Source organism: Mus musculus, chromosome 13, assembly GCF_000001635.26.
Source record: "Mus musculus strain C57BL/6J chromosome 13, GRCm38.p6 C57BL/6J".
Taxonomy (NCBI): Eukaryota; Metazoa; Chordata; class Mammalia; order Rodentia; family Muridae; genus Mus; species Mus musculus.
Genome location: NC_000079.6, coordinates 114437406 through 114452261, shown reverse-complemented (window position 1 = coordinate 114452261; position 14856 = coordinate 114437406). Strand labels below are relative to the sequence as shown.

Sequence of the window (14856 nt, the reverse complement as noted above, 5' to 3'; positions counted from 1 at the left end):
GCGGTCTCAGTTTCTGGTGATGGAAAAAAAAGAAGTGATTTTGGTTGTTATTGAAAATGTTCGTGATACGTGTGTTGAGGTGTATGTGGACCACTGATATTAAGTGGTGAGGGACAAAGGGTGCTACAAAGTGAGGTAGGATGAAAATTATCCTGAGGAGGGGGCAGGGGAGAGGGACATGGATCAGCAGGTAAGACTGCTCTTCCATAGGTCCTGAGTTTAATTCCCAGCAACCACATGATGACACACAACCATCTCTAAAGGGATCTGATGTCCTCTTATGGTGTTCTGAAGACAGTAACACTGTACTCATAATACATAAAAAATATAAATCTCTTTTTTTAAAAAAATCACCCCAGGACTGGAAAGGTAGCTCAGAGGTTAAGAGTTTATAGTCCATACACTTGTAGAGAACCCAAATTCGGCTTCCACAACCCATATCAGGGGGCTATGAGCCACCTGTTAACTGAAATTCCAAAGGATCCAATGCCCTCTTCTGGGCTCTGAGGGTACCTGCACTCTCAGGCACGCGCGTGCACACACACACACAATTAAAAAAAACAAAACAAAACATAGATTCCTTTTTTAAAAAGGGGGCTAGAGCGATGGTTCTGCACCTAAGTGTACTCACTGCTTTTACAGAGGAGCCAGGGTTGGTTTGCAGCACCCACAGGGAGTCTCACAAACATCTGTTATTTCAGCTCTCTCTATAGGATCCTTCACCAGGCATGCACATGGCACACATACATGCATGCAAGCGAACACATAAACTAAAATTCTAAAATTTTTATTTCCATGAATGATTATGCCTGGGGTTACAGGTGGTTGTGAGCTGCCCTGTGAGTGCCGGGAACCAAACCCTGGTATTCTGGAAGAATAGCAAGTGCTCTTATCTGCTGAGCTATCTCTCCAGCCCTAAATAAGTGTGGAAACACTTAAGACAAATCAGTGTGAACTAAGGGGACCAGAGGTCCAGCAGTTCTTGCAGGACAGGCATGTGTTAATAGCCACAGACCAAACATTGAAGGTGTGACTTCCTTCCCGAAAGACATCTATCATGGTGTCCTTATGAACATGGTATTGCTGGTCTTAGTTGTCACAGCCTTGAGCCTTGTAAGTTCATCTAAATAAAGCATGTTTCCCATTGTTTAAAAGTCAACACATGCTAGAGAGTTGACTCAGCGGTTAAAAGCACTTGCTGATCTTCCAGAGGGCCAGCATGCAGTTCCCAGCACCGACATCAGGCAGTTAACAGCAAGCTATTGCTCCAGGTCCAAGAGATCTGGTGTTCTCTTCTGGCCTGAATGGACACCTACATGCGTGTGAGCACTCAGAGACACACAGACATACACATAAATAAAAGTGAGATGGCCTTTAAAATGAAAGAACAGTCACATACAACACGAGGAAAAGTAGAAACAAACCGGTATGTATCTGAGAAGCGCAGTCAACATTCCAGTAAGTAATAAGTACCGCACTGGGCAGTAATGGAACACTGGGAAGGTGAAGGAGAGACTTCCACCATGATGTTTGTGATTCACCCTGAATAATGACACTGAAGGTAGGAGAAAAACTATCCAAATTTTGAGGGTTTTGTGATACAATGTGGAGGCTTAGGATGTTATTTGGAACAGAAACAGGGGCCCCTGTGTTACATGAGATAAATCATCAACACAGGTTTTTAGTCCATTGTGTTTTTCATATTCAATCTAAACACCATATTTAAAATGCCAACGAGGTGAAAGCTGGGAGGGAGTGAAGAAAACTGGGAGAGAAAGAGCCAAGAGCGATCCATCTCACCTGCGCTAAACAAGGATGCTCTTTCAAAGACCAAGGTCCTGGCTGGCTTGTTTATCCCTTTCTGGTATGAATGATTAGTAAAAATTACTATCGGAGACCATTGGCTCTCAACTAGTCACCAAAGGAGAAGCCGAGTAGAAGCAAGGGCAGGCATTTCTGTAATGAGCAGGAGCCGAGAGAGTTGTGGTCCCCAGATTGCCACGAAAGGGGAAAGTCATGATGCAAAAGTCTAACCAACTGCCATTGACTGCAGAGAAGGAGCTAGTCAGAGCTTCCCCAGTGCGGGGCAGACAAGCTTCTGGCTTCTGCTAGGGAGGGCATCTCTGAAGGAAAGGAGGACCGGCCAGATACAGTTTCACAGCCCTTCCTCAGGTGGGTTTGTGGCTTTGTCCTGGGACGCTGCTACACACTCTTTAAAGCTGCCATTGACCATCAGGGTAAAAAGCTCAGACGTAACGGGCCCCGGGGTACCTCTTGGCAAGCAGGAGTGATAAATCCAACAGCTTTCCTTTTAAACAACATCCAGGTTATTTATTTAAAATTGTATTCTATATGTGTCATGCCTCTTTTTAAAAACAAAACAGTATCTCAAGTTCCTTCTCAGAGTTTCATACTTTACACTAATATTATACCAGCTTAATTAGCACGCCTCTCTCCCCACAACAAAGAAGAGAAGAAAAGAAATCTCTAGGTCAGCACTCTACCACTGAGGTACATTTGCAACCCTAGAGATTTCTTTTAAAATTAATGGTTAAAATTATTATAACTGGAATTCCAACTCTGGCTCAAAAAATATGTAAGTAAAAAATTATCTAATAATAATATTATTAAGAGAAACAGTTGCTAGTAACTAATTTTAATGTTAGTATGACTACTTTGGAATTGCAGAATAGGAAATGATAATGGAAAAAAATCAGTCAAAAGCTCAATTTTTGTCAAATGTCACTCGAATGTAGTTTTTTGTATACTATATGGAATACAGTTTCTCAAGCATGGCAAAAATTAAATCTACTTTAATTGAAATCACCCTCAAACAAGACAAGTACAAGGCACCTGAAAGAATGTGCCTAAGACGGAAGTGCTATAAGACATACTGAGTTAATTCGCATAATATTCTCCAGCGAAAAGGCCCGGTATCCATGTGAAATATGCTAAACCTGATGACTCCACTGCAATTATGCAAAGGAACAGGCCTACAGTCAGGATATACAGAAGTATTTAGAGGGAAGAGCAAAATGTACTTATAATCTTTAAATGGCTTTAAAAAGTATTCTATGTTTTATGGTAGTCTTCATATCCAGTACATTGAAAGACAGTACAAAAAGATAAAGGGAGCTTGCTGCCAACGAACAAGTCTCAGTAAAAGACCTGGAGGAATTTTCAGTACTATCATTTTTGGCAAATTTCCTGTACACTTGAAAATATACCCAAATGAAAACTTAAAAATTCTTCAGACACCGCTCTCAGGAAGGAAAGGTGCACAGTGGGCATCTATCTAGTCCTCATCCACGGAAGAAAGAAAAATGCAAGGTCACTTCTAAAACACTCATAGCGCCAGCAATGGGGTAGCCCTGTGGGCTCAGGAACTTGAAGCCAAGCTTAATTAAGTTTGAGGCCCAGGAACCAGCTTGGCAGAAGAAGGGAACAGACTCCCAAAAGTTCTCTTGCCACCCCACTCACGAATCCTGTGGTGAGAGAGTACTCACACACAGAAACACACGAACAAGAGGAAGAAGTAAATGTAACAACAACTACAACAACAAAAAGGCCAAAAACTAAAAATCTGGGCTAGAGATATGGCTCAATGCTTAAGAGCACTAACTGCTCTTCCAGAGGACCCAAGTTCAGTTCCCAGCAACTACATGGCAGTTCACAACTCTCAGTGACTCCAGGATCCAATATCCTCACACAGACATACAAACAGCCAAACAAGTATTAACAATAAAAAAAGTAAAAAAAAAAAAAAAAAAAAAAAAAAGAAAAAAAAAAGAAACCTTAAAACTTTATTTGATATGATTTAAAAAAAAAAAAAAAAAAAAAGCCTAGAAAACAATTCCAAGAGTCAGGAATTCAACTTAAATAATTAATGTTGGGAGTAAGAGAATTTCTGAAAAATAAACTACCCAAATGGAGAGTCAGCATTTTCTTTAAAATGAGGGTAAAACACTCCAAATACCCAACATTGCTGTTCTTCCACTGTTTGCCATACAAAGGAGCAACTCATTTAACCTTCCTGGGTCTGTTTCTTTATCTCTAAAGTCAGGATAAAGTACTCATCTCATAGTAACGCTATGAGCATTAAAAGACTCCGGATGTCTATGTATAAAGTGTTTCTTTTCAGTGGCTGGCACCCCAAATGGACAGTAAATAAACTTCTTCCCCTAGGTTTACAATTACTGTTAGCTAAAGAAAACAATTGCTATTGTGATTTACCACCTAATAATAATAAATGAGAAATGATACCAACTGAGACCTGAAGTAGAAGCATAAATAATTTTTGAAGGGAGGGTAAATATAACTTAAACTATTTGACCCATGATGGTATTCAACAAAACTAAGTAGTTCTGAGTACTATAGCAAAAGTGTACTATTTTTTTAAATAGACTTAGAGATATTATTCCCTGTAAATTTTATTTTTTTAAAAAAAGAAGTCACCTGTCACTTTTCCAAAACTCAAAATGTGCCTTGTATCTTTTTATTCACACAGTCAGCTTAATTCTTGCTAGTCAAATAAACAAAAGCAATGCCCTGCCACAGGCTATAGATCACTAGAGAGGATCTATAGATCTATAGATCCCTAGAGCAGACTAATTACACAGTATCCAATATGCTAATACAAACTATGCGATTGTCAGGTTAGAAAGAATCCTGTTGACTAATGAAACTCATTTATTAAAGGAGATTTTTTTTTCAAAGCCTGCCTCCCAAGATTGACACATTTCTGCTGGTCCCATCCCAGTTTCCAGTCACTGCACAACACTGTCCTACCTCAGCCAAAAGTAGTTATGTAAATAGACTCCAGGCATGCTTGCCCTATGTAGTCAGCAGACCTGCCCAGACATGCCCAAATCCCAGCTTCTATTTTGCTGGAATCCCCCCACGAGTACTGGGTGGTCACTGGGGTTTGCCATCCTTGAGCCTCAGATATCTTGGCTGGTGCCATCAAGATTCCTGTGGCAGAGTCCTTCAAACACTTAAAAACATATTCTCTGGATTAGAACAAATGTCGCCCTGGCAAAGCTATACTATGTCATTCTTCTATTTTAAGACTATGGCCAAGGAACCAACTGGCAAGGCTAGTGGCTAGATAGATTCCCACCAAATATCTCTTGTATTCATTCCCCAAGGACTCAGGTCTCTGGCTACAGCGAATAAGCTCTTCTCAAGAACGTTAGGTCCCAGCGAGAAGACAGAGGAAAAAGTTAAAATCCGGGTGAGGAAGAGGTTGAGATATACTGTTTCCCAGTGGAAACTTGAGGCAAAAATTCAGTTACCCACAAACATTTTTAAAGCCAAAACTGTGCTTCTAAATTGGGTCCATTTTTTTTTAAGTCTAAATCTTGATCTCTTCCAAGAACAAAAAAGAGTTGAGTTGGACAGTTCCATGACCTTTGTACACAGCTCATAGTAGTGATGGTGGTATAAGAGGAATAGGGAAAAAAATTTCCTATAGTTTCCTAACAATGCTGTGGGCCTGAGTTGATGTCTACAGGTAACAGGGACCGAGTGGTAGAAAAGGCAGTGAGAATGGGGACTCCTAACGTTGATTTTCCTGTGGGATCAGTGCCCAAGGCGACATCATCAAAATGGGCTTTGGGCAATTTATGCATCCAGCTGGTAGCATTAAGGCAGCACAGAAACACTGTAAAAAGGAAGTCAACGTGGACAGGAAAGGTGGTCTGACCTCAGAGACTGGATAAAAGTCCGGAAGGCCAACACCTTTAACAAACTTTGCTTGCCTACATAGAAATAACATCCCATCTATATAGAGATATTCTAAGAAAGAAATTAAGAAAGCAAGCAGTCATGCCGGACAGTCAAGCATATGTGACCTGGTTGGCCTTACTCTGTTCCCATGTGTAAACCTGCAATTTTCTGGGAACCCCACAAACAAGTCTATAAACCATTTACAGGTTAAAAAAAATAATAATAGTAGTATTTTTTTTAAAGCTGTCTTAGTTCCCTTGTGCCACCATTGTGACCTTCGGTTTTACCTTATCAACTATAATCCTCTCCACTACACCTCAGAAACCCCATTACCATCTCGCCAAAAAGAAGGGGAAGAACACTCCTTAAGACTTTTGAACAAACTAACTTCAGAAGACACCAAAATTGCATACTTGACTCCTGCTAAGATGCTTAAGCACAATCCCCCACCACAGTAGCCTACACTCATATCTGAGTGTCTGCCCTTTTTTATTTATTTATTTATTTTAAGTATCTCTCTTTCTATTAAAGGCCATGCTTAAATCTGTTAAAATTTCTTCCTTGTAAACTCCATTACTGCTTCCTACTGACTGGTCCTGAAATTCTTTTCCGTCATCGGCATCAGTGGTTCTCAACCTTCCTAATACTGCAATGCAGCCCTTTAATCCAGTTTCTCTTGTTGTGATGACTGCCCCCTCCCAACCATAAAATTACTCCATTGCTGCTTCATAACTGTAATCCTAGTGTGAATGAATTGTAGTATGGATATCGGATAGGCAGGATATCTGATATACCACTTCTATGGGGTTCATGACCCACATGTTGAGAACTACTGGTCTACATAACCAAGAACCCAAGCTTCACAGAGTACAAGATCGTGAAGACAACTCCGGAATGTTCCCAATAGCTGCGTGGTGCTACCTGAATCTCCAGCTCCCCCTCCTACTGACATAAACAAGACACAGTGACTGAAATTCTCAAATATAAGCAAGATACAGTGCCTGGATAGGGGCTAGATTTATTCCCACTAATATCTCTTGCTTTCATTGCTCAAGGACTCGGGGCTCTGGCTATACTGAATAACTTTTTCTCAAGAACTTTGGGCCCCAGCAAGAAGTCAGAGGGGGGAAAAAACTGTGGCTGGACTCTATCTCTGTATCACTGAACCAAATTCACAGCCAGCAATTCTGTGCTTAAATAAACCCTTCGGGTCATTTGAACACAAAGCAAAACGAAGAACTTCCCTGCGATGACTTTAAACTCTCTTGAGTAATCTCCAACGACCTGGGGGTTCCACCAGAACCCAGAGTTCTCATGGATGACTTCATTAGAATTCCAAGAAGTCTAACCTCAGCATATGTTTTGTGGACAGCACAGGCTCACATTCACCTCTTTCACATTTCCAACCCCTCCCTTTTTCCCTGTTGTCAGTGTCCATCACTCATCTACTGAACCCAGAAGGGTTTCCCCCCATTGATTCAGTAGCCCAGGTCCACTCAATCCCATACTATAGTGAGGTCCCTCCTTTCAGTTCTGGAAAGCCTTATTTCTCTATCTGTGTTTTTTACCACATCTCTCTTCTCTGTCTTTTTACACACTTCCTTCCACAGTGTGTGTGTGTGTGTGTGTGTGTGTGTGTGTGTGTGTGTGTGTGTGTGTGTACTTCGTATTCTTAAATGGTATTAGTTTGAAATAATATGTAGTCATATATAAATAATAAAAGTGATAAATAGTAAAGTTTACTTCATCCATTCAAGGTAGATGTGTGTGTGTGTGTGTGTGTGTGTGTGTGTGTGTGTGTGTGTGTGTGTACTTGGTTAGATCTTTATAAAGCACCTTCTTGCATCTCCCTATAGATGAGACCACTGGCAGAGTCGTCACTTTCTGCCACCACTGTCTCACCTCAGGCATTCTCCCGAACACTGTTATTTGAACTTTTCTCCTGTACTCTTCTGAAGAGGTTTTCAAAGATCACCAGGGACTCCCAAGATTTCCAAGACAAGGAGCACAACGGATACCATTCAGCCCTTATCTGACAGGGCCTTTCTTTGCGTTCTGCCCTGCTAACCTCTCACTTCTCCAGGCTCTTAGTGCCCACCCCCTCCTATCTCCTAACCTCTTTATTTTCTTTATGAACTCCACGCCTCTCACTCGGAAAGCAAGCAGGAAACTCACAGGCCCTAACTGACTTGGATTTTATTTGATGGCACAGAACCATGAAAATTTACCATAGTTTATTATATCTAAAACTTAGAAATTTTTACACACACCAATCTAGTGTTCTACTTTTCTTTGCTAGACAGCACTATGTTACGCAGGCACCTTTTCTGGGAGCAAAGCTGGCAACAACTGCGTCTTTTAGAAGGGAGATGCCCTTCCGGCTTACCTTTCTCCCATTGTCCTGGCGCTTCTTCGCTCTGTTCACGCTGTCATCTGACCGACTTCCCTGTTCCTGGGTCAGGACCTCCACGCTCCATTCTCCTGCTCGCCGGTCCACAATAGTTCATCCATTTCTCCGTATCCCATCACCATCAGGGTTTGAACGGCGGATCTCTGTGCCTGAGTCCGAAGCTCGAGTTTCAGCTCACACTTCGTCTTCTAAGACAAGACACTGGCCCTCTAAGATACACCCGTAGAACATGCCGCCCCTCTGGAAGGGATGACACATGTCCTGCCTGTTTCCCCAGTTAAAGTCCTGTCAAATCAAAGCATACGGGGGGGGGGGCGGGGAGGGGGGGACGACATCTGATTAGGGAAACTAAGTCCCCGTAAGGGTTGCTTAGATTCTAACTGGGAAAACTGGAATTCATCACAGAGAAGTAAAAGATTACAGCAAGGCTGTTTCACAAATCTTAGCCACGAGGACAGGTAGATACAATTAGATCATCAAAAATAATAACGGGCTGGGAGATGGCTCCCTGAGAAAGAACACTTGCAGAGCAAGCTTAAGGGCCAGAGTTCAAAGCCCATCATCTCCCAGGTGAAAAAACTAGGCGCTGCTTCGTGCCTGTAACACTGGCTCGGTGCTGGTCAGCAACTGGAGGATTACTGGAGTTTGTCGGCCACCAACCTAATTGTATGTTCATGAGAGATCCTGTCTCAAAGAAATAAGTAGAGAGTGTTGGGGCAAGTTGCCGTATCTTTTCTTTGGCTTCCATGCTATTTCAACAGAATTGGCAGATGCAGGGATGGCGGCTGAGAAGCACGGCAAAGGAAAAGCGACAACAGAAACACAAAGAAAAGCGTGTCCCAGAGGATCAGCAAGAGCGATAATCAGAACGGTAGCCTTCAGTGGGTCTGTGCAGAAGGGAACATTTTCAAATAAGTATTCCAAGTCTACTCCTAACCTCCAAGAAAGAAAGGCTTGTAGGCAACTAAGAGTGCTCTGAGAGCAGAAAAAACCTCCCATGGAAAGGTCAGATCCATGTTTGCGAAGTGGGCCAGATGTTCTAGGTGATAGAAAAGGTCAGGTCAGGAATATAGACCACTCCTGTTATCCCAGCACTTAAGAGCTGAGGCAGGAGGTTTGCTTCTAGTTAAAGGACAAGCTAAATATTAAAGTGAAACCTTGCCTCAAGAAAAAAAAAAGGAGAAAAGAGAAGAAGGAAGGAAGTGAATAAATATTTCTCTTCACCAATTTACAAGGATATAAGAAAAAAGTGCAGATTAATATAACATCGTAACAGTCATACTGTTTGATTGTTTTGTTGTGTTGTGTTTTAGCTCTTTAGGGGCCTAAACGAGCATCGGTTTGTTTCATTTACATTGAACATTAGAAATTTGCAAGTCAGCTATAGCTGTTTTCAAAATTCTTATGCATGTACTTGAAGAACGCATGGACACTTTTGTCTCTGCATGGACACTTAGAGGTTGTCAAAGATAAATTGCACATTTAAAAGTTTACTCAAATGTCCAGAACAGACAAATATAGAGAAACAGATGAAAGGCAGACGTGATAGTGAGTAATTGACAGTTCTCCATAGGAGAGATTATACTTTATAAAAAGTATTGAGTTTCACACTTTAAGTGGATACAAACGTTATGAATTATGTGTCAATTATATTTTTTATTTTTTCACAGGTTGTTTAAGTGAAAGAATTTTATATTTCTACTTAATTCTTAAATTTTCATTTGTTATTACAAGGACTAATTTATAAAGGGAATATACTATAAAACACACTCTAATTGTGTGCCCACATTTACCTAAGATTGCTAAACTCTGAAATGGTAGTTTTGATTTTAATATAGGTATTGAAAATTGGGGAGGGGGCACTAAAACGTTATTTCATGGGCAAAAAAATATGCTTAATTCTGGTTTTATTTCCTGAAATAGTAATTATTGTTAATAGTACAGTTGTATTTTCCAGAGATGATAAAAAAGAGTCATGATTCTAAGACATTTTTTAAAGTATTTTCTCAGTGTACATTTGTACTAGTGGCACTAAGAAATTAACAAGCCAGAAAAATAACAAATTCCCTATGCTTCTCACACAGTTTTTCTGTGATGGGTTTTTATCATTAAATTAAAGCAAGCATGACCAAACTCCTATGAAACGTTTACTTTTATATGAGTAATAACTTTGATCATATCCATCTATTAGCAGTGTTTTATTTTGTTTTGTTTTGTTTTGTTTTGTTTGATAAAGGGCCTTTCTCCACAGCCTGCAACTCACTACGTAGATCAAGCTGGCCTCAAGCTCACAAAGATCTGCCTCCTTCTATGTCCCAGAATTAAGGTGCATACCACTAAGCCCAGCTCCTAATGGCTATCTTAAAGCAATCAATTATGTTACTAATGCTTTTACTTGTGGGCTGATAATTTCCACCCTCAGAAAAAGTTAATGTCGGGGATTGGCAAAATAGCTCAGTGGCTAAGAATGTGCAAGGCTCTTTCAGAAGACCTGAGTTCAATTGCAACACTGTTAGGCCATACATAACTGCCCTTAACTTCTGCTCCAGAGGATCTAGTGCCCTCTTCTGGTCTCAGAGGGTATCTACAATCAAGTGTATATACCCACACATAGACACACACACACACACACATAATTTTAAAATACTTTTAGTATATATATATATATTACATATTATATATGCACGTGTATGTACAGTCCTTTAAGTTAAAAATTAATGTTCATTGTAGATGCAAAATGATGTTAGAAAGGAGAATCATTTGCATAAAGTTTTCAATCTGTGGTCATAGTTTAGTTTTACTTTTTACATTTTATCTCAAAATTTAAAAGTTTGCAACTTTTTTTTTTTTTGCAAATGTATTTATACACTCTCATTCTTTCTGGAAACAGCAAATTATTCCTTCTTTAAGAACTATTTTCACACCTAAAATAAATATGTGTTACTTTCCACTTAGAATCCATCTGAATGCTAATTTTCTCTAACTAATTTAAATTATTGTCACAAATTTCTTTTAAAATTGTGTCTTGCACCTTTAGACTGCCTGAAGAAAGGTTTAAGTGTCTTTTCTCTTTTACCAGATCACTCACAATAGCGTTCCATTTTATGCCCATTCCTGTTCTTTAAAGTCAGTAGTGGGTTGTTGTTGGTTTTAGGGGAGAGATTGAGTTTATTTTCTCTCCTTCAGGTTTTAATTTATTAATTTAACTTCTTGGGGGGGGAGACTTGTGAATTTATGCAAACACTATGCTATTTATCTGGAATATTAATCACATTTATCAAGATATCATATGCAGCATAGTAAAGTGAATTATCTTATCATGGGGCTTTGAGAATCATCCCAGACCACTCAGAGTTGAGGAGAGCTAAGTTCACCAGTAACTTACCTGACATGGAACAAGACATACTGCTTCACCTTGAGATTGTCTCAAGTTGAATAGACATGGCCCTGAGCATGCTGGGTATTCTGTCATGCATTCCCAGTCCCCATCCATACTCTATCCATCTCTCTTTTGCCCTGTACTCTAGAAGGCTGAACCCAGAAGATTGCAGCTTCCATGCAGCCACAGACGCTGGCTTCCATCCTAATTTAGTCAGGTCTTTGAGAAGAGAGTAAACAACAGTGAAGGAGGCAGTTCTGATGCTAAGGTCTTGTTCCCCAATTGGTTCTTGATTTGTCAGTAAAGAAAGATGGGGGAGGGCACAATTTCTGGGCTGAAGGTACAGATGGGACTTCTAGGTCCCAGGAGTGAAAGGGAGACACAAGGAAGGAGAGAGGAGTTTTTTGTTATGCTTTGGAGGAAGAACACAGTAAGCATGGGAGGTCTGTGGGGTGGGGAGAGCTGGGGCCTGGGGCCACTATTACAGGTGAATGGCCAAGGATGTTTACAGGGGCTAGGTGGGACTAGCCACTGACATTTAGGGCAGGTGGAGAGACAGAGATAATATATTGGTAAGGGCATGCTTTTCCAGACAGGAGATAGTAATGCCCAGCAATTGTGCCAAGAAGGCAAATTGTAGAGGAACAAACTGTGTGTGTGTGTGTGTGTGTGTGTGTGTGTGTGTGTGTGTTTTATCTGTGGATTCAAGGGAAGCTGGGAAGGGTTTGGTAGCATGGAACTAAAGGTGGGTAGAGCGAAAGGGAAGCCAGATGGGACCTGGTAGCTCAGCTGATTCCGGAGCTAAAGGCAGTAGCATAAAACTACCCCCAACAGGACAGGACAGACACTCCGTGTGTGCTCTTCCACTTTGTGTCAGTACTGCCCAGACTCGATGCTCCCCTTCAGGACTGCTTAGCGGAGAGGGCCCCTGCTTCTGTTCCTTAGCTGTCGTGCATGGCAGGAGCTTTGCCGTGAGTCTCCATATTGCTCTCCGTAGTCCAGTTGAGACAATCTGTTCTCTGCAGTCATCTATGCAGTCTAGTTCACTGCCGTCAATCAGACCTGACTTTTCAATAATCCTTAATCCCGACAGGAAAGAGAAGGGAAAAGGCTTTAAGGAAGAAGGGTTTGTCTACCACAACCTCACATAACAGCTTCTCCGTTGGATCTGTCGGATTCATATCATTGGAAACACTGATCTGTGCCTGGGGATACATGCCCACTGATGGAGTGCTCGCTTCTTATGCACGAGGGCTTGAGTTTAACCCCAACACTGCATAAGCCAGATGTAGTGGGGCACACCTGCAACCTTAGCACCCAGGATGATCAAATTTAAAGTGATCTCCAATGATGGAGTGACTTTAAGGCCAGCCTGGGGTATGTCAGGTCTTGCTATAAATAAATAAATAAATAAATAAACAAACAAACAAACAAATAACCTTTTCAAGATAGATCAGAATGCAAGCATACACCAAAAATAAAATACCTGGAAAAGAAAAAGAATGCAATCTCATTTTCAATACCTACAAAAATGATGCTTATTTTTAAAAGCTTAAGAGTAAATTCAACCTGGGAAAGTTTTAAAAAATTATACACTGAAAACTTCATATGGTAAAAAATGATATCATGTGTTTGTGAGTTAGGAGAACTAATGTTGTTAAAATACGTGTACCACTGAACATGATCACTCAACACTATCCTTTTCAAAATGAAATGAAATTCATCGTAGAAAAAGCTGTGTGTAAATCCGAAAGGACCCAGAAGAGTCAGTCTGATGAGTAGAAACAGTTATCCTGATGACTACACTGATGACATCATCGTACTTGACTTCAAATAACCGTCCCAGCTAGAGTAAACAAAATAGCGTCATGCTGGCATGAGAATAGATATATAGATCAATAGGATAGAATGGAGAAGCCAGAAATAAGTGCACAAGCCGACAAGTGATTTTCATCAAAGGCAACAAGAACATTCATTGTAGAAAAAACAATTTCTTCAGTAGATAGGGCTGATAAACTGGGTGTCCTCGTGAAGAAGAATGGAATAAGATCTATAGCTCTCAGCATACAAAATTCAAACTTCACATGATTTTGCTCATTTTCAATTCCTAATCTCAGCAGGCAGAGGCAAGAGGATTGCTATGAGCCTGAAGTCATCCACTTCTCCACAGTGAGTTCTGGGCCAGGTGGGGATATGTAGGAAGACCTCATCTCAAAACAAAGCAATCAGAACTCAAACTGAATGAAATATTTATTGTAAATATGCCCAGAAATAATTTGAGGAGAGCATTAGGTAAAGTGTTGATAATGCTACTTGAGCAAAGACTTTTTAGATACCAACCAAAACCAAAGGCAAAAAAGTAGCCAAAATGAAATCCTATCAAACTGAAATGCTTCCTCATCACAAAGGAAACAGTCAAACGATGAGTGGGAGAGCATGAGAGATGTACACAAGCCACGTACTCAGCAAACAAACAATATTGAACACATAAAAACACAACAACACTTTCTGACTCTTGCCAGACGTTCTAGATGTTGAAGCAAGGACATGGTCGGTCCTCCGGAATGAAATTCCGGATTTCCCTGGGTCTTCCGGTAGGAGTTCTGATCAACTGTGCTGACAACACGGGAGTCAAAAACTTGTATGCCATCTCTGTGAAGGGAATCAAGGGACGGTTGAACAGACTCACCTGCTGCTGGGGCAGGTGACACGGTGATGCCCACAGTTAAGAAAGGCAAACCAGGACTAAGAGAAAAGGTGTGTCCAGCAGTGGTAATTCAACAACGGAAGTCATAGTGAAGAAAAGAGGGGGACGTCCCTTAATTTTGAAGATAATGCAGGGGTCATAGTGAACAATAAAGGTGAGATGAAAGGTTCTGCTATCACAGGTCTAGTTGCAAAGGAGTGTGCAGACTTGTGGCCCAGGATTGTATCCAGTGCAGACAGCATTGCTTGATTCTCCAGCATTGCATGACTGTATATGTGAAAAATGTATTCATTAAAAAGGCTTTGCTTTGAAAAAGAAAACACAACAGCAAAGAAGAAGAAGAAGAAGAAGTGGATTCGTAATCTAAATGACACTTTTCAAAGTGAGATACACAAATGGCCAACTATATACTCAATAGGCTTAATATCACTGATTACCAAGGATAATAATAAGGAAAAAAAATGACATCCATTTTCATCCCCACGTGAACAGCTAAAAACTACAAATGTTATAAGGGAGAACTTTATGTACTGAAGATGGGAACATAAATCGGTACAGCCATTTTGGAAACCAAGTGTGGAGACTCCTTAGCAAACCTGAAAATCAAAGCTACCACTTGATCATAATTCTGCT

At 40.7% G+C, this 14856-nt stretch overlaps 1 pseudogene; it reads left to right on the top strand.

The window, feature by feature from the left end:
• Positions 1-14047: 14047 nt before the first annotated feature.
• On the top strand, positions 14048-14472 carry Gm41073 (annotated as a pseudogene).
• The last annotated feature ends 384 nt before the right edge of the window (positions 14473-14856 follow it).